The sequence below is a fragment of the Cnephaeus nilssonii genome (genome assembly GCF_951640355.1).
Source record: "Cnephaeus nilssonii genome assembly, chromosome: 5".
In the NCBI taxonomy this organism is placed as follows: domain Eukaryota; kingdom Metazoa; phylum Chordata; class Mammalia; order Chiroptera; family Vespertilionidae; genus Cnephaeus; species Cnephaeus nilssonii.
The window spans coordinates 77186251-77204501 of record NC_137076.1 but is presented as its reverse complement, the minus strand read 5'-3'; the positions used below and the strand labels follow the sequence as shown (position 1 = coordinate 77204501).

Below are 18251 nucleotides of genomic sequence, written 5' to 3'. Positions count from 1 at the left end.
CAAAGTCCTTTCTGATGATCCCATCACCTCCCGCCATTATCTATTGCTCCCCCCGTCTTTTGTTCTCATTTCTTTGACTCCTCATTTCTTGCCTCCTCTTTCTCCATTCCTCATAGCTTCTTCCACATTCCTCAGTGCTGGTTTTGGAGAAGCTTAACTACTACCTAATGATGTATAAACTAACTAACGAAAATGCACTTTTCTTCTATCTCCAAAAGGACCCAATTAGCACACAGTGTGCAATTTGTATCTTTAGTACTTTCATGTGCTCCAGTGCTTTCTTACCTCTGAGTTCTCTTCAAGTAGAAGAGAAGATATATTTTGACAGCCCAGATATTTGAGACAATGCTCTACATGAAAACCTGACGTCTGAGAGAATTCTTACTTGTGCCTCTGCCATCCTCATCCTGGGTCACTAACACATTAAAGCTATCCTGAAGTACACCATTGGGAATAATATATGTTATTATTTTTAAAGGTGATGTATTTAGTTCCTAAGAAAACAAAAAAAAAGTAGATTTCAAGAAACCTAAATCATAGATTTTCTTTTGCAATAACCTTCATAAGAAGCAAATGTAAAAATTACTACTTGCAAATATTAAAGCCTTATTTCAATAGCACAATTAGGGATAGAAGACAAATTCTATTTTCTCTTTTTTGCTCTTACGGAGGCGATACTAAACCAACCTTTTTAGAATGTAAAAAAAGACTGAATATTATTGAACCTTTTCCTTAAAAGCCAAGACTTGTTACAATGACAGTGGGCTAACCAAGAAGTTAATAAAACAAAAAACAAATGAAACTGAACAGTGCCCAAGACATCTTTCATGCAATTTCTATTTCTAGCTTAAAAACCAGAGAATCCCCCTGCCACCCTATCTAAAAACCCATTGAGAAATAAATACACAGGACAATCTGTGTACAGTGAGTCAGTCAATTATCAATATTGCAGTTTGAGTGAATATAATAAATCTAGTAGTCAAACACTATCACACTTAGATCTATAAATAGAAAATAATGCAAGAGGAATTATCCCAATATAACTGAAAAACGGAAGGAAAAAAAAGGTAAAAAGATTATATACTTGTGAATTAAACTGCTTAAGAAGAATTAACTGTGTTATAAATGACTAGAGACAGACAAAAAGTGAAGGGCTTATTAGCAAATATACAAAAAGCCAAGCTCTGACAGGCCCGTCTCCCCAAACACACACACACTACATGGAGGTTAATACAAGCCTTAAGGATGAGACGTGGATAACTGTTCATCATATTAGCACAAATTTGGGGAGCAACAATCAAAAGGTATAAAAATCTACAATTCACAGTCCAGTTGGTAATAAAGGTCAAGAACAAGGAAAACCAAGTATCACTTAAGCCAAATGAGGCAGGAGAGACTAGGAGGATACAATTAACCAGTTTGTGAAGCAAAAGGTTAAAGCATCACCACAGAATAAATGCCAAACAGGGAAAGACTGAATTCAAGGCTAAGGAGTCAGGCTGCTGGAAGTAATCCTATGTGCATGTAGAGTTCCACCTAAGCAGAAAGATATGTTTAAAGAGGCATTTGAAGGAGACAAAATGGCAGAAAAGGAAGTTGGAAAACATAGTAGTAATCCCAACTATGAAAGGAAGATATACAAGGGTGGTGGTACACAGAACAAGGTAAGTGATGAAAGCAGAGATATAGATAAGGAAGGAATATGTGAGAGATATTACAAATAAACAATCAATAAGACTTGGTGACTACCTAGAATAGAAACAGGGGCAAACAAAAAAGGTAAAGTTTAAAAGCTGAAAGAATAAAGATACCATTTACTAAACAGAGGAATTCTAGTTAAAGCCAAGATGAGGCAAGAAGCTGATGGTAGAGGGATATAAGGAAGCAAGCACCTATGCAGCTTCAAGAAGATATGACATTAAAGCTCATGAGAAGAGGAATGAATATGTAGATTTGGGGGATCATATTAACAGAAGTGAGAGTTGAATCTATAAGAGTAGATATTTGATTTATTCAAATTTTATTGGGTACCTAATAAGCCAGGAATACACTGTGCTAGAAACTCAGGCTTAAAGAACACTATCTGTAACCTCAAAGATTTTAAAGAGTAATGGGGAAAAAGAGAAGGCGCAATGAAGAACTTAATATACTGTTTAGCACATCACTTAGTTTCACTATAGACTTACTTCCATATGATAGCCAACTGAGATAGAACATTAAAATAGAGAGTAAAAAATATGTATACAAGCCCAGAAGGCCAGTAACTGAACACATAGGAATATGTGCTTCTTACATGAATCAGAACTTGGAGAGACTTAAACAACTATGGTTGGCCTTTTATAGTTGACCTCTGGTTTATGAAGACGTGATGAGATGACTCTCACATTGATATGTTTTGTCATTTCGTAGAGAAATGACCTCAGCTAGAAAGAAAACTGTGATAATAGTAAGATTTAGAACTTGCTTAAAAACCATATGCATGTGTTAGGTTCCCTGAGTTCTGAAAAACTGCAACTATTGATAGAACAATAACACAGAACAGTACCTCGGAAATCCAAAGAAATGCAGTGGTACCTCCACCATACATGAAACCCTTATAAAATTAACTAGAAGCCCGGTGCACGAAATTTGTGCATGGAGGGGGGTTGTCCCTCAGCCCAGCCTGTACCCTCTCCAATCTGGGACTCCTGGAGGGATCTCCGGGCAGTCAGACATCCCTCTCACAATCCAGGACTGCTGGCTCCCAACTGCTTTCCTGCCTGCCTTCCTGATTGCCCCTAACCGCTTCTGCCTGCCAGCCTGATCACCCTCTAACCACTCTGCTGCCAGCCTGGTTGATGCTTAACTGCTCCCCTGCCAGCCTGTTTGCCCCCAACTTACCTCCTCTGCCAGCCTGCTCACCCCTAACTGCCCTCTCCTACAGGGTTGATCACCTCCAATTGCCCTCCCTTGCAGGCCGGGTGCCTCCCAACTGCCCACCTCTGCTGGCCATCTTGTTGTGGCCATCTTGTGTCCACATGGGGGCAGGATCTTTGACCACATGGGGGCAGCCATCTTGTGTGTTTGAATGATGGTCAATCTGCATATTACTCTTTTATTAGATAGGATAGAGGCCTGATGCAGGAGTGGGGGCCAGCTGGTTTGCCCTGAAGGGTGTCCCAGATCAGGGTGGGGGTTCCCTTGGGGTGTGGGGCAGCCTGAGCGAGGGGCCTGTGGTGGTTTGCAGGCCGGCCACGCCCCCTGGCAACCCGAGCAGAGGCCCTGGTATCTGGAATTTATTTTCCTTCTACAATGGAAACTTTGTAGCCTGGAGCGGAGCCAAGCCTGGGGCTCCCTCCGCGGCTGGCAGCCATTTCCGTTGGGGTTATAATTGAAACTTTGTAGCCTTAAGTGGAAGCTGGGCCCGGACAGGGTGTGCGGAAAGCTTTGCTTCCCCTGTTGCTGCCGGCAACCCTGGCTTGCTCTCTCAAGCTCCGTTCTGCCGCCATTTCTGTTTGAATTTGTTTGCCTTCTATAATTGAAACTTTGTAGCTTGAATGGAGGCTTAGGCCTGCAACAGCTCGCGGAAAGCTTGGCTTGCTCTGTTACCTGGGAAACCTTGCTCTCTGTGGCTGTAGCCATCTTGGTTGGGTTAATTTGCATACTTGCTCTGATTGGCTGGTGGGCATGGCTTGTGTGTCGATGGTACAGTCAATTTGCATATTACCTTTTTATTAGGTAGGATAGATAACATGCATTACAAAAGAATCTATCACATTACAAACATACACACTCACACATACATCTCTGATTTCACCTCAAACATTCCTTCTTCAGGGAAGCCTTCCCAGACCACCCTGTCTAGGTGAAATTCCTCTATTATATCACATACCTCTATTTGGTAGCACTTGTACCTTTATTTTTACATCTATCTGTCCAGCTCTGCAAGAAAGTAAGTTCTGGAAAAATGTAAATGAGAGCAGCCATATCTGTTTTTACTCGTCACTATAAACCGAGTGACACATGTGCTCAGTAATTATTTGTTTAATAAATGAAAAGAGAACCTGCATAAAGAGTTTTGAAAGGATATTAGTGGTGGGGGTGGGGCAGGGATACAAAACACTTTCTGCTTCATACAATTCTGTACTTCTTAAAATAAACATGTACTTTTGCATAGTCAGAGGGAAAAACAGATTTTAAAACCAAAGTATAGCTGTACCTCAGCCATCCTATATAATAAAAGCCTAATATGCTAAGTGGCTGGTCGTCCTGTCGGCCATTCAACCAATCAAAGCATAATATGCTAATGATATGCTAAGGCCGCTAAACCACTTGCTATGACATGCACTGACCACCAGGGGGCAGACAGTCGACTGGTTGACCAGTCGCTATGACGTGCACTGACCACCAGGGGGCAGACGCTCCGACTGGTAGGTTAGCTTACTGCTAGGGTCCGATCAGGACTGATGGAGATGGGCCAGACACGCCCTGGAGCCTTCCCGCGGTCTCTCCCTGGCTGGCCAACCTCCCGCGCCCCACCCTGGCTCCGACCCTGCACCGGTGGGGTCCCTCAGTCTGCCCTGCACCCTCTCACAATCCGGGCTGAGAGACCTCGCCCCCTTCCCCCGAGTGCACAAATTTTGTGCACTGGGCCTCTAGTATTAAAATACTAAAGAGGGATTACATTACAAGAGTCATTCATATTTCAAAAGAATTCCCTTCATTATATTTAGGGTTATACAAGTTTAGAAGCTGAAATTTAAATCGATTAGAAACTAGGGTAAAATACTTTCTGCTCTGAATAAATACTAGTAAGAATTCATTTTTCCAAAGCATTTCTCTTCCTGCCTGGAAATGTCTTTTGTACCTCAGATATGTTACAAATGCCATTCTCTTCCTGGACCACTCTCCTCAAGCTCCAACCACTAATTTCTAGACCTCTCTTCATTTAGACCTCAACTTTAGCTATGTTCCCACACACCTTCCCTGACCACCCTATAACCCTATATAAATACTATGTTCATCTTCTTCACTATATTAAGCTATTTGTAATTATCTGTTGGTTTATTTGATTTTTGTCTCCTATTAGAATGTAATATTTAAGAAGCAGTATAAAGCATATTCAGAGAACTTATTAAATTCAAGTTACTCATTCAAAAGTACACTTATTGAGGTAGCATTCTAGGAGCTGGGAATATTTAAGTGAATAAAGAAGACCAAATCCTTTTCTTCATGTCGCTTACATTCCAATGGAGGAAACAGACAACATACAATAAATAAGTGATACAATAGGGTTTGTTAGGTAAAAAGCATGATGGAGAAAAATAAGCAGAGTGGGGTAGAAAAGGCATGTTGTGGGAGAAGTATAATTTTCAATAGGTTGGACAGGCCTCACTGAGAAGGTGTCAACTGGGTCAAAACTTTAAGGAAATAAGAGCCAGGCAGATATCTGAAGGAAAAGCATTACAGGCAAAGGCAACACAAAGATCCCAAGTTGGGAGCATACCTGGCACACTCACATTACTGCAAGACTAGGGTAGCCTGAGAATAAAGTGAACAAGGAGGGGGAAATAAGGAGTGGGGTCAAACAGGTAGATGACACAGACTGGTCATACTGGATACAGTAAGGGCTTTGGCTTTCACTGTAAGTGAAATTCAGACCCCATTTGAGAGCTCTAAGTGGAAACATGACATTATTAAACAACTAGAGGCCCAGTGCATGGATTCGTGCATCAGTGGGGTCCCTCAGCCTGGCCTGCAGAGATCGGGCTGAAACTGGCTCTCCGACATCCCCCAAGGGATCCCGATTGAGAGAAGGTGAAGGCCAGGCCGAGGGACCCCCCGGTGCACGAACGGGGCCGGGGAGGGACTGCGGGAGGGCTCCAGGGCGTGTCCAGCCCGCCTTGAGCAGTCCAGATCGGCCGGACCCCAGCATCAAGCCAACCTACTGGTCAGAGCGTCTGCCCGCTGGTGGTCAGTGTGCATCATAGCGACTGGTTGAACCATGGAACAGTCGGACACTTAGTATATCAGGCTTTTATTATATACGATTACTCTGACTGATGTGTTGAGAATAAACTGGGGGAGTGGGGTCAGCAAGGATAAAACCAGGGGGACCAGTTCAGAGTTACAGGAATCTAGGTGATATGATGATGGCTTAGACCAGGGAGATAGCAGTGAAGAGGTGAGAAGTAGACAATATCACATATATTTTGGGAGATAATAAGTTTCCTGATAGAATAGATAAGGGGAATGTAAGAACAGAGGAGTCAACAGTGATTATAAAGCTCCTGAAAGAATGGGATTTTTCATCAACCGATTTGGGGAATGCTAATAATGAAGCTGAAGATCAGGAGTCACATTTTATGTACATTGAATGTATGAATAAAATGTTGTTAAGCTTCACCAGGCTTCTAATTCAAATGAACTCATATTAATATCAAGAACCCAAAGGTCCTGTTCTTACTTGGAGGTACCCAATTAGGACTTCCTGACCAACTCCCACAAACACATACAAATCACCCTCAACACTCTCCTATAGACAGACAGACAAAGAGACACATACTGCTACTGCTCATGCCCAAACTTAAGAGGTAAATTCATAGCAACAGCTACTTCACTTTTTGCTCCAACATCTCTCTAATTGTTTCAATCCAAAATAGAAAGCAAACAAACCAATTCAAAAACCTCGCCCAACACTTTAGCCAAAACAAAATCTCCTGAGCATATCAACCCATGAAATTAAAGGCCCATATGGGTCACAACCCACCATCTTCTCAGCCAAACCTGTACAAACAATTGCAGGATGGGGTTTAAAAAACAAATTACTCATTACCACAAAATTCAGATTCATCAGGTGAAAGGAGGGTCCTATCTCCCACATTTTAACACGAGTCCCAAGTTATGTAGCAGGTTTGAGAACCAAGGACTTTAAGATCACCTGCAATAGAAGAAAGTCACTTGCCTATATACTAAATTCAAGGGTAACTTTTTTGCGGTTGTTGGTGATAAAACTTAAAAAATATCTTACCCTTGTGGTTCTAATATCAATAGTAGTCACCAAGTATCAGCAAGACACCCCCTACCACCACCACCACCACTATCAAACCAATCTTAGACCCAGGTCTATAACTATGACAAAATATGTAAGCCACAATCATGCTGCAGGCAGAGAAGATAAAGAAACCAAGAACAAGTTTACCCACAAGGTCTCCTAGATTCAGAAATCTTATTCTTTAAGGAAACATTTATAAGGAAGAGGAGATATAATCACATGAGCATCAAAACCATTTTCTTAAACACTTAAATCACCACTTTTACCACCAGTGATCCCAATTTCCAAAGGCATCAAAAAGTTTTCATAGTGGTTGAGAATTATTCAAAGCCATTCAGGAGCTGAACTCATGGTCCCTCATACTTTTCACAGCATAATTTTCTTGCCTAGCCTCTCTTTGTGCCCACACAAGTCTATACTTTTTTTATCTCCCACATCCAGACTTTTGCTTCCCAGTTTTTAATCACTCTTTAAACTTCATCTGCTCCTCTAAGTCCTCTAATTAAGCAGAGCCTGATCTAGATATATCACTCACCCCCACAGAGCCTGCAAGATTCCCTACATTACTACCAGATGTATTCAAGTATACTTGTATAGGCCTGTAGGCACAGGAATAGACACAGAGCTGGTCAATCTTTATAGTGCTTTCCTTTAAATTATAAAATCATCAAGGACGGATACCAAATCATTATATTACGTGTCTCTAGAGCACAAAGTGCTAATTTGTGTACACAAGATATATTCCAGTGTTTTATGAAGATGTTCCACAGATATCTCATGTGCACCCCAGAGTTCAAGTCACCTACTTAAAAGAAAAGATAGCAAATATGGCTCTGGATACCTTTTCAGCTCTAGGCAGTATTCATGTAATTTACACTTTCAACCCCCAAGAGTGGAAATGGTCAGTGAATTAAGCAGGCACTCATTTAAGTGAGCAGAAAGATGTGAATAGTGGAAAGAAAATTAAAGGCTACGCTTTGAAATATGTCTGCAGTGCCCCCAATTCCTGAGAACATACAAACCAGAATAACTAGATCTCAAGTTATACAACCTACCAGATAGATGCTAGGCAGATCCTAACACATCATGAAAACAAAATTGAACAAAACAAAACTTGCCTTGAAAGCACCAACCATATTCTGAGGTCACAGTTAATCTGAAAAATGTGAGACTTCCCAGGACTCCAGTTGCTATGCTCAGAGAAAGGTGGGAAGGTGACATCAGTTTTATTTTTCTCACTATTATTTTCAGTCATAACAAAATAACATATATGGAAATCAAAAGAAAAAATCCAATTAAAACCTAAAAACAGATCAAACTATTTCCAAATTTCTACAGAATACACCAGTCTGTAAATTATATATACATTATAGTCAGAGACTGGTGTACCAAAGAATTCAAGGAAAAAAAACAAACTTGTTTACAAAATGTACTTTAACAACTAGTTTCCAAAAGTGAATTACAATTATAGTAGTGCACACACAGAACTGTCTAATAAAAAATTCCTTAAGATCAGAGCAGAAATAAACAAAATAGTCTAAAAAAACAATACCAAAGATTAATGAAACCAAGAGCTGATTCTTTGAAAAGAGAAACAAGAATGGCAAACCTTTAACCAGACTCATCAAGGAAAAAAGAGAGAAGACCCAAATAAGTAAAATCAAAAATTAAAGAGAAGTAACCACTGACACCAAAGAAATAAAAAGGAGTGTTAGAAAATATTAAGAACAACTATATGCCAACAAATTGGACAATCTGGAAGAAATGGAAAAATTCCTAGAAACATACAATCTTCCAAAACTGAATCAGGGATAATCAGAAAATCTGAATAGACTGATTACAACTAATGAAATTGAAGCAGTAAAAACAAACAAACAAACAAAAGTCCTGGACCAGATGGCTTTACAGGATAATCTTACCAAACATTCAAAAACTACCACCTATCCTTCTCAAACTATTCCAAAAAATTCAAGAGAAGGGAAGACTCCCACACTCATTTTACAAGGCCAGTATTATCCTAATTCCAAAACCAGATAAAGATACTACAAAGAAAGAAAAGTACAGGCCAATTTCCCTGGTGAACATAAATGCTAAAATCCTTAAGAAAATATTAGCAAACTATCACAGCAGCATATTAAAAAGATCAAACACCATGATAAAGTGTGATTTATTCCTGGGATTCAAGGTGGTACAACATCTGCAAATCAATTAAATGTGGTACATCACATAAACAAAAAGAAGGATAAAATTCATATGATCATATCAATAGATGCCGGAAAAGCATGTGATAAAATCCAGAACCCATTTATGATAAAAACTCTCAGCAAAGTGGGAAAAGAGGGAACACACTTCAACACAATAAAGGCCATATATGATAAACCCAAAGCCAACATCAAACTCAATAGGCAACAAGACATGGATGTTTGCTTTCACCACTCTTACTCAATACAGTACTGGAAGTCCTAGCCACAACAATCAGGTAAGAATACAAGGCATCCAAATTGGAAAGGAAGAAGTAAAACTGTCATTTGTATATGACATGATACTATAGAGAGAGATCTAAAAATTCCACCAAAAAACTACTAGAACTGATCAATTAACTCAGCAAAGAAGCAAGACACAAAATAAATATCTAGAAATCATTATTGGTACATTTCTATATACCAATAATGAACTATCAGAAAAGGAAATGAAGAAAACAATCCTATTTATAATTACATCGAAAAAAACCACCACCACCTAGGAATCAATTTAACCAACAATGTAAAAGACCTGTACTCAGAAAATTATAAAACACTGAAGAAAGAAATTGAAGAAGATACAAATAAGTGGAAGCACATACCGTGTTCATGGTTAAGAAGAATTCATTGATAAAATATCCATATTACCCAAAGCAATTTATAGATTCAACACAATTCCTATTGAGATACCAATGGCATATTTCACAGAACTAGAACAAATATTCCAAAAATGTATATGGCACCACAAAAGACCCTGGATAGCAGCAGCAATCTGAGAAAGAAGAACAAAGTTGGTATCAAACTATACTACAAGGTCACAATAATCCAAACAGCATGGTACTGGCATAAAAACAGATATAGATCAATGGAACAAAATAGAGCGCCCAGAAATAAACCCACACCTTTATGGTCAATTAATATTTGACAAAGGATCAAGAACATACAATGGGATAAAGACAGACTATTCAATAAACGGTGTTGGGAAAATTGGACAGATATATGCAAAAAAGTGAAACCAGACCACCTTCTTATATTATACACAAGAATAAACTCAAAGACTTAATTGTTAGACTTAAAACCATAAAAATCCTAGAAGAAAACACAGGCAGTAATATCTTGAACATTTCTCAAGCAATATTTTTTCTAATGTATCTCCTCAGGCAAGGGAAACAAACAAAAACAAATAAACAAATGGGACTACATCAAACTAAAAAGTTTTGCACAGCAAAGGAAACCATTAATAAAATGAAAAGACAACCCACTGAATGGAAGAACATATTCACCAATGATACATCTGATAAGAGGTTAATATCCAAAATTTATAAAGAATTTATACAATTCAACAACAACAAAAAACAATCTGATTAAAAAATGGACAAAGGGCTCTGGCCAGCATTGCTCAATGGTTAGAGAGTGGGCCCCACCTACCTAAGGGTCTTGTTTGGTTCCCATTCAAGAGCACCTAACTGGGTTACAGATTCAATTTCCAGCCTGGTATGAATGCTTGTAGAAGACAACCGATCTTGATCTCTCTCTCTCTCTTTCCTTCCCTCCCTCCATCCCTCCCTCCCTCCATCCCTCCCTCCCTCCTCCCCAATTCCCCCCTCCCACTCTCTTTGAAAATCAATGGGGAAAAATATCCTCTGTTGAGAATTAACAACAACAACAAAAAAATCTTTAAAAAATTGGCAAAGTTCCTGAATAGACACTTCTCCAAAGAGGATACACAAATGGCCAACAGACATATGAAAAGATACTCAAAGTCACTAATCATGAGAAAATGCATAATAAAACCACAGTGAGATATCACCTCACACCTGTCAGAATGGCTATCATCAATAAATCAACAAACAACAAGTGTTGGTGAGGGTGTGGAGAAAAGGGAACCCTAGTACACTGTTGGTGGGAATGCAGACTGGTGCAACCTCCATGAAGAGCAGTATAGAGTTACCTTGAAAAATTAAAAATGGAACTGCTTTATGACCCAGCAATTTCACTTCTGGGAATATATCTGAAGAAATCCAAATCATTAATTCGAAAAAATATATGCACCCCTACGTTCACTGCAATGTTATTTACAACAGCCAAGATTTGGAAGCAGCCCAAGTGCCCATCAGTAGTAGATGAGTTGATTTAAAAAAAAAAAGCTGTGGAACATTTACACAATGGAATACTTGGCCTTAAAAAAGAAAGAAATCTTACCTTTTTGTGACAGTATGGATGGATCTGGAGCGCATTATGCTATAAGCCAAGAAATAAGCCAGTCAGAGAAAGACAAATAGCACATGATTTCATTTATATGTGGAATCTGATGAACAAAATAAACTAACAAAACAGAAACAGACTCATAGATACTGAGAACAGAGTGACAGCTGTCAGAGGAGAAGGAATTCGGGGGCTAGGTGGAAAAGGTGAAGGAATTAAGCAAAAAACAAACACACAAACACACACACACACACACACACACAAAAAAAAAAAAAACACCTCATAGACAAATGTATGAATACTACCAGAGGGCAGGAGTGGTGAGAGGAGGTAGGAAAGGGTAAAGAGGGGATAAATGGTGATGGAAGGAGACTAGACTTGGGGTGATAAACACACAATACAATACATAGATGATATATTATAGAATTGTACACTTAAAACCTTTATAATTTTATTAACCAATGTCACCCCAATAAATCCAATAAAAAAAAATTCCTTCTGAAACCACCTCCCTACCAGAATAGGGCCGAAAATCTTCCCATCTAGCTGATGAAGGCAAAAATATATAAAAACTAAACAGCCTAGAACTGTAGCTGATTATTTATGGAAAAAAATTTTGTAATTATCCCATTTATTCAAAGGAGTAAAATGATAAAAGCTGTTAGAATATGAAAGTGACCTATAAGATTGGGAATTTAGTTGGTTCTAACAAAATTTTTAGCAGATCTTCAAAAAGAATTTTCTATCTTAACCCTCCACCTAGTAAACATACCTCTCAGATTCAGAGTTCTAGACAATGGCAATGAACTGGATAATCCAGCACTAAAATTTTAATAACTACTATCCTATTAACTTTTAAAGTGGAAAAGCATGAATAGGCTTCCTGGGGTCATGACCATCTTCGTTGGTGGGAAAGCACCCCATTTCTGTACAGCCTTCCTGAGTCCTAACCTCCCAGATACTTTTTCCCCCACGATATTCAGGCTGGTGAAGAAAAGAATCATCCCTCATGCTGCTACTGTCCTTTATAAAAGGAAATCTCCAGTGTCTCTGACCTTATAGTAGACTAGCAAACACACAGGATATAAGATGCCTGTAACATTTGAGGAAATAAAACTATTTGGCTGAGAGAAAAGGGAGAAGGGAGAAGACACACACACACACACACACTCACGAGGAAATAAAACTATTTGGCTGAGAGAAGAGGGAGAAGGAAGAAGACACACACACACACACACACGAGGAAATAAAACTATTTGGCTGAGAGAAGAGGGAGAAGGAAGAAGACACACACACACACACACACACACACACACACACACACACACACACACCACACACCTTCTATAAGTAAAAAGAACAGGGAAGACGGATAAACCAGGGGAATAAAGGCAGCAATATCCTATAGTGTACTCAAGTCAGCTCTGAAATTCAACCAAATGTGTGGCTCACTGCCTAATCCAACATATACATCTGGTAATAATAAACACTGATAAGTCATAAACAAAAAGGGCTTTCTTAATTCAAAGACTCCACAAAGTATTGGTAACATTAACATTTACATAAACACAAGCAAGTAATTTGTATAAAATAGATTTTTTAAAATAGTATTTCAATTTAAGTTACTAAGAAATAAAAAACTGATATTTTATTGCCTAGTCTTCAAAAGACTAAAAGCCACTATCTTTGATTTGACCAAGTTACAAATCTGGTTTCAGTAGAGAGAAAAAAACATATTGCCTCTGTTTAATGCAAAGGACAAAAAAGATCATCACTGCAAATCATAATGTTTGGGTTCATGATGAAAACAGGAAACAGACAGGCTGCCCAGGTATAATTATGGTTATAGTCTAATGTGCCTTCAGGTTCAGCCAAGAATTAAAACCCAGTGAAGAGGGTAAGGAGAATTTACTTGCCTCTACCTTGCAACAGAAGGCAACTTTTAATAATACTCCCAGAAACATGTTACATAACCAACAGTAAACAACTATCTGATTCAAACCTCATTAGTAACAACATTCTGCCACTGTCTCCCACTGAAATTAACAGCTGACTTTGCCAGAGGGAAAGAAATGCAGCACATATCAATCTACCCATTTCTGTGGCGCCTAGCACAGTGAACCAGACAAGTAGATAATACTACCAAATCTACACAGATTCTACGAAAATTATTTTATTCTTTTCTTTTCCAGCTCCCTGCTCTCTTCCTCCTTTAAACCAGATGATATCATACGGATGCATTTAAAATCTAAGAGGAAAGTCAGTTGAGAAGATGCATCTAACTTTTACACTTAAGGGACGAATGGATTTTTTTTAACAAAAATAAACTAGACTAGTTTATGCCATAACAGTAGCTCTGTGAAATGGTAAAGCACACTGAGGGAGCAGCAATGTAGAGAGGAAGGAAAGGAGGATGCTGACAGTCGCAACAAAAATTAAATTAAAAGTCTAAACAAAATATGTATAACTTTTATGAAGGTTACGTTACTTTGTCTTTTATGAGTTGTTTTGTATTCTTGTAATCTCCCGGTTCACCTTAGAGGAATAAGAGTTAGCAAAGAAGTAAAAAAATATATATATAATATAAAATAATTTGTTCAAATCCAAAAATAATACCTAGCTTAACTTGGAACCCACTAATTTCATAACAATATTCGGACCAATAAAATGTGAAACTATTACATTGTGTCTAGCTACTGTTTTCTGGTATCAAACAGAAATTTTAAACTACTTGGATGTTACTATACCTACTGGGACTAACGTTTTCAACCTTGCAACTTTCAAATTAACATTGAAAACTAATTCACTCTGGGTAATCTGGGCACTCTAAGGAAATTTAAGTACTGTATTCCAGTTTTTAAAACAATTTTTTTTTTTAAGAATTTAAAAAAACAGCAACTCAAGTACCCTTTCCTCTCAACTTCTGTGAGGCCAAGCCACAACCTCCACCTATCCAGCCTTTGGTGCTAGATAAGAACACGTTTGGTAGTGCTAGGCAACAGGCATGATGTGACAAACCCAACCAGACTGAAAACTTTTTCCATAGAAAGATAAGGTAAACAAGATATACTTAGCGCCACACCCATTTCAAGGCACAGGCGGCCAGGAATGCTCGCTCTCTCTCACCCCCCCCCCCCCCCCCCCCCAAGATCTCCAGCTGGTCAGGAAACAATGTCTCTACAATCAAGATAGAGATCTGGCCCAGGGTGTTCAGGCATTCCTCACCTCCAGGCTGGCCTACAGCTTCACTCTCCAATGCCACCAAACCCAGAATTGGAACATTTTGTTAGGAAGCGGGAAAACGTCCAAATACCCGACTATCCTCGTCCCAGCTCTTTTTGCAACCAAAATCTGTTTTGGCTACTGAGCATGCTCCAACTTAAGACGGGCGCCACATGGGAGTTTTCAAAGCTTAGGCTCCAAACTCCACGTAATAACAGCAGCTGAAAGGGGAAGAAAGGAAAAGGGGGGGGACCGGAATATGAATCTTAAGTATTGATACCGAAGTGAAGGACCTGGGCAGGGGCTGACTACGATGAAGGCAAACTCGTTACCTGGCACTCTCCGCGCAGCTGTGCCTAAGTTTCACACGAAGCAGAAGAAACCTCTGCAGCGGTGAAAACGGGCAGGGCAAGTGGCAGGCACCGGGTCTAACACCCAGCTGAGTGCAGTGGCAGGTCACAACTGCCCCGAGTGTAATTCCCACCGATAAGCGTGGATCCTTATCTTTGAAACACAAAGCGACGGCGGCACGGATTCCTCAGGCCACTGGACAGCTCTGCGGTGGGGCCGACCAGGATGCTCCGCCGAGCACGGCCATCGCACCGGGGTGGTGCTGGGGTGAGGAAGAGCCACCCGATCCTCTGGACAGAAGCCGGGCCGGGGAGCCCCTCGGGGGCGTCCCCAACACCTCCCTCCCCAGACCCCGCGGTCACGCCGGCGCAGGACCAGGACCCGCCTCCGCCCCGCCTCAAGACGCCCCCGGCCGCGGGCGAGGCCTCCGCAGCCAGACGGGCCGCCCCGTCCCCGCCCGCCCGGACCCCAGCAGGCCGGGACTCGGCCTACCTCCCTCCCGGCAGGCCCGGGCGGTTTCTGCCGCGTCCGCGCCGAACGCCCCGCCTCGGCCCGAGTCCGCCTGGAGCGTCCAGCTCAGCCGGCGCCCCGCTCCCGCTCCCGCTCCCGCTCGCGCCCGGGCCCCTCACTCACCCTCCGGCCGCCGGGCGCACTCTCCCCACCGTCGCTGCGCTTCCCCTCGGTGCAACTTTATTAGCAGCTCGGCCGCGGGACACGCGCACGGCGCCCGCTCGCCCAGGACCCGGATGAGGGAGGGAAAGAGCCGAGGGCACCCCCTATCCCCCAACCCCCCCGCGCGGAGGTCGGCGCATGCGCGTGAGCACCCGAGTGACCGCCGCGGCTGGATGGGAGGGCCGCCCCGCCCGCCGCTGGTGGGAGCTCCGCGGCGGCGGGGCTCGGCGCCCGCGCACCCGGCTTGCAATCACCCAGGCTTCTCGCCACAGGGGCCAGGCCAGGAGTGAGAGTCGGACCCCGGCCGGGCGGCCCAGTTCACTGGAGCGTTGACCCCGTATACCTGAAAGGTTTCGGCTTTGATTCCCAGTCAGGACACGTATCTAGGTTGTGGGTTCAATCCCTGGTCGGGCCGTTTATGTGAGGCAACCCAAGGTTGTTTCTCTCTCTCTCTCTCTCTCTCTCTCTCTCTCTCTCTCTCTCTCTCTCTCTCTCTCTCTCTCTCTCTCTCTCTCTCTCTTGCTCTCTCTCCCATCAATAAACATATAAACATATCTTAGGGTGAGGATTTTAAAAAAGAAGTGAGAGTGGGCTAGCTCCCACCCCCACCATAGCCACTATTCATCTCCACTAACCAAATCAACCCACTTTATAATAAAATAATTGGCCTCAACATGGACAATTGGAGATGTACCCAGTGATATATAAAGAGCCAATAAAGACATCATCAGATGCAACTTTACTATTTTTATTGACTTGTAATAGAAATCTGCGTGATGAATTTGTTGTATTTTTTTCATCCTCCGAAAAAGTATCTTTAAAACAAGCTCCTGAGTATCTTCTTACAGCTTCTTACTAGATGCGGCCCCAGACCCCTCCTATATGGAAATCTTGGAGCCGCTCCTAGCCCCACCCTTGCAGACACTTGGGAATGCTGCCAGTGGCCACTTTGGAGATCCCCCAAGTATCCCTCAGGGAGTTCAGCCCCAGTAGCTCAAGATACACAACCCCTCCACCTCCTGGGGGCAAGGGATATCCTGTGGGGAACCAAGCCTCTGGGCAGGTGGGGACCCTGCAGAGCAGAGGCCATCCATAGGTTGATATCACTCCATTCCATCTCCTGGGGCAAGAGTCTCTTTCCTTAGTACTTGGGGCTATTCTCAATGCTTTCCCCATCCAATTTCCCAAAACTATCAGCGTTTCCTAGAATATGATAGTGTACCACCTAGGACAGGGGTGGGGAATGTCCCGCCTACTGGCGTATAAAGCCTGAGAAATCATTTGGTCTGGCCCTGCCAAGGCATTAGGGGTGAGTTAATTAAGTATTTGACCAAATATAGTAAGCTAGTTTTTAAGTTGATAATTTTGTATGGCCCGTTACGTTAAAAATATCCAAATGGCCCTGGCTGGTTTGGCTGAGTGGATAGAGCGACGGCCTGGGGACTGAAGGGTCCCAGATTCCATTCCAGTCAAGGGCACATGCCTGGGTTGCTGGCTCCATGCCCAGTAGGGGGTGTGCAGGAGGCAGCCAATCAATGATTCTCTTCATTGATGTTTCAGTCTCACTCTCCCTCTCCCTTCCTCTCTGAAATCAATAAAAATATATTTTAAAAATATATATATCCAAATGGCCATTGGCAGAAAAAAACTCCCCACCCCTGACCTAGGGAGTCCAATTTGGAGAGTATTAGTGAAGAAAAAAAATTAAATAATTGTTTTTATCTTAAAAGTTCAATACCCATTTTCTAATATTCCACTGTAAATAAATCCTTTTTAAATAATTAATCTAAGTTTTTTTTAAAAAAAAATGGAGTCCTTTTTAATCCTTTCATACCTAAATCTTCAAAAGTATTCCCAATCTGACCTTTTGTCACCAGTCTCCTGCCACCTTCACTGCCTGAGCGAGGATCATCTCACCTGACACACAAAGTGGTCAGCTGCTATTTTGCTTCAGGCTCCTTCAGCCATTTGTTTCCACTGTAAAGAGACAAAGCAAATGTTGCAAAAATCTGCCTCAGCATGGCCATCTCAAATGTGGACAGGGGCCTAGTAAGGCAGTGCAGTGGGCCAGGTTGGGAAAACAGAGGGTCTCTGCTCTGATCAAAAGGAGCAGTTGCTTTTCCACGCCAGTCAGCCATCACCACAGGGAATTGCAGGAATCAGGTCCCAGTGTTGGCAGATCTGATTTTTCAAAAACAGCTGGAAATCTGGATTCTAATGCAAAAATTTCAGTTTTACATGTTAGCAACTCCTTTCATTTTTTTCTCTCTTTGTCACTCTCTTTCTTAGACAGTCAGGAGGCCAACCCTGTACATGCCAAGCAAAACAAATCCATGGTCCCGATTTAGCCTGCTGGCCATCAGTTTGCAATCTCAGGTCTGCATCTTAAACCTCTTTACTACATCATAAACTTTGTGAAAGTAAAGTCTGTGTACTTTAACTCTTTGTCACACTCACTGATTATTTGTTGTTAATTCAGAATTTTCCAGCCCTTGGAAGGCACATATTTCTGGAGCCTGCATGGGTTT

General features: G+C 41.5%; 1 protein-coding gene across 7 annotated transcripts in view; it reads right to left on the bottom strand.

The window, feature by feature from the left end:
* The window catches only part of SMAD5 (SMAD family member 5), a 48260-nt gene extending 32442 nt beyond the window's left edge, over window positions 1-15818 (bottom strand). Inside the window, exons 1-3 of one of the 7 annotated variants that reach the window (XM_079771885.1) lie at window positions 15685-15773; window positions 14704-14921; window positions 11476-11514 (exon numbers count right to left, since the gene is read on the bottom strand). The gene's annotated coding sequence lies outside the window, so the exon portion shown is untranslated. Of the gene's footprint in view, window positions 1-11475; window positions 11515-14703; window positions 14922-15032; window positions 15453-15684 lie in introns of those variants that run through there. The other 6 variants (XM_079771888.1, XM_079771886.1, XM_079771887.1 and 3 more) reach the window with 6 other exon arrangements.
* Window positions 15819-18251: the final 2433 nt, after the last annotated feature.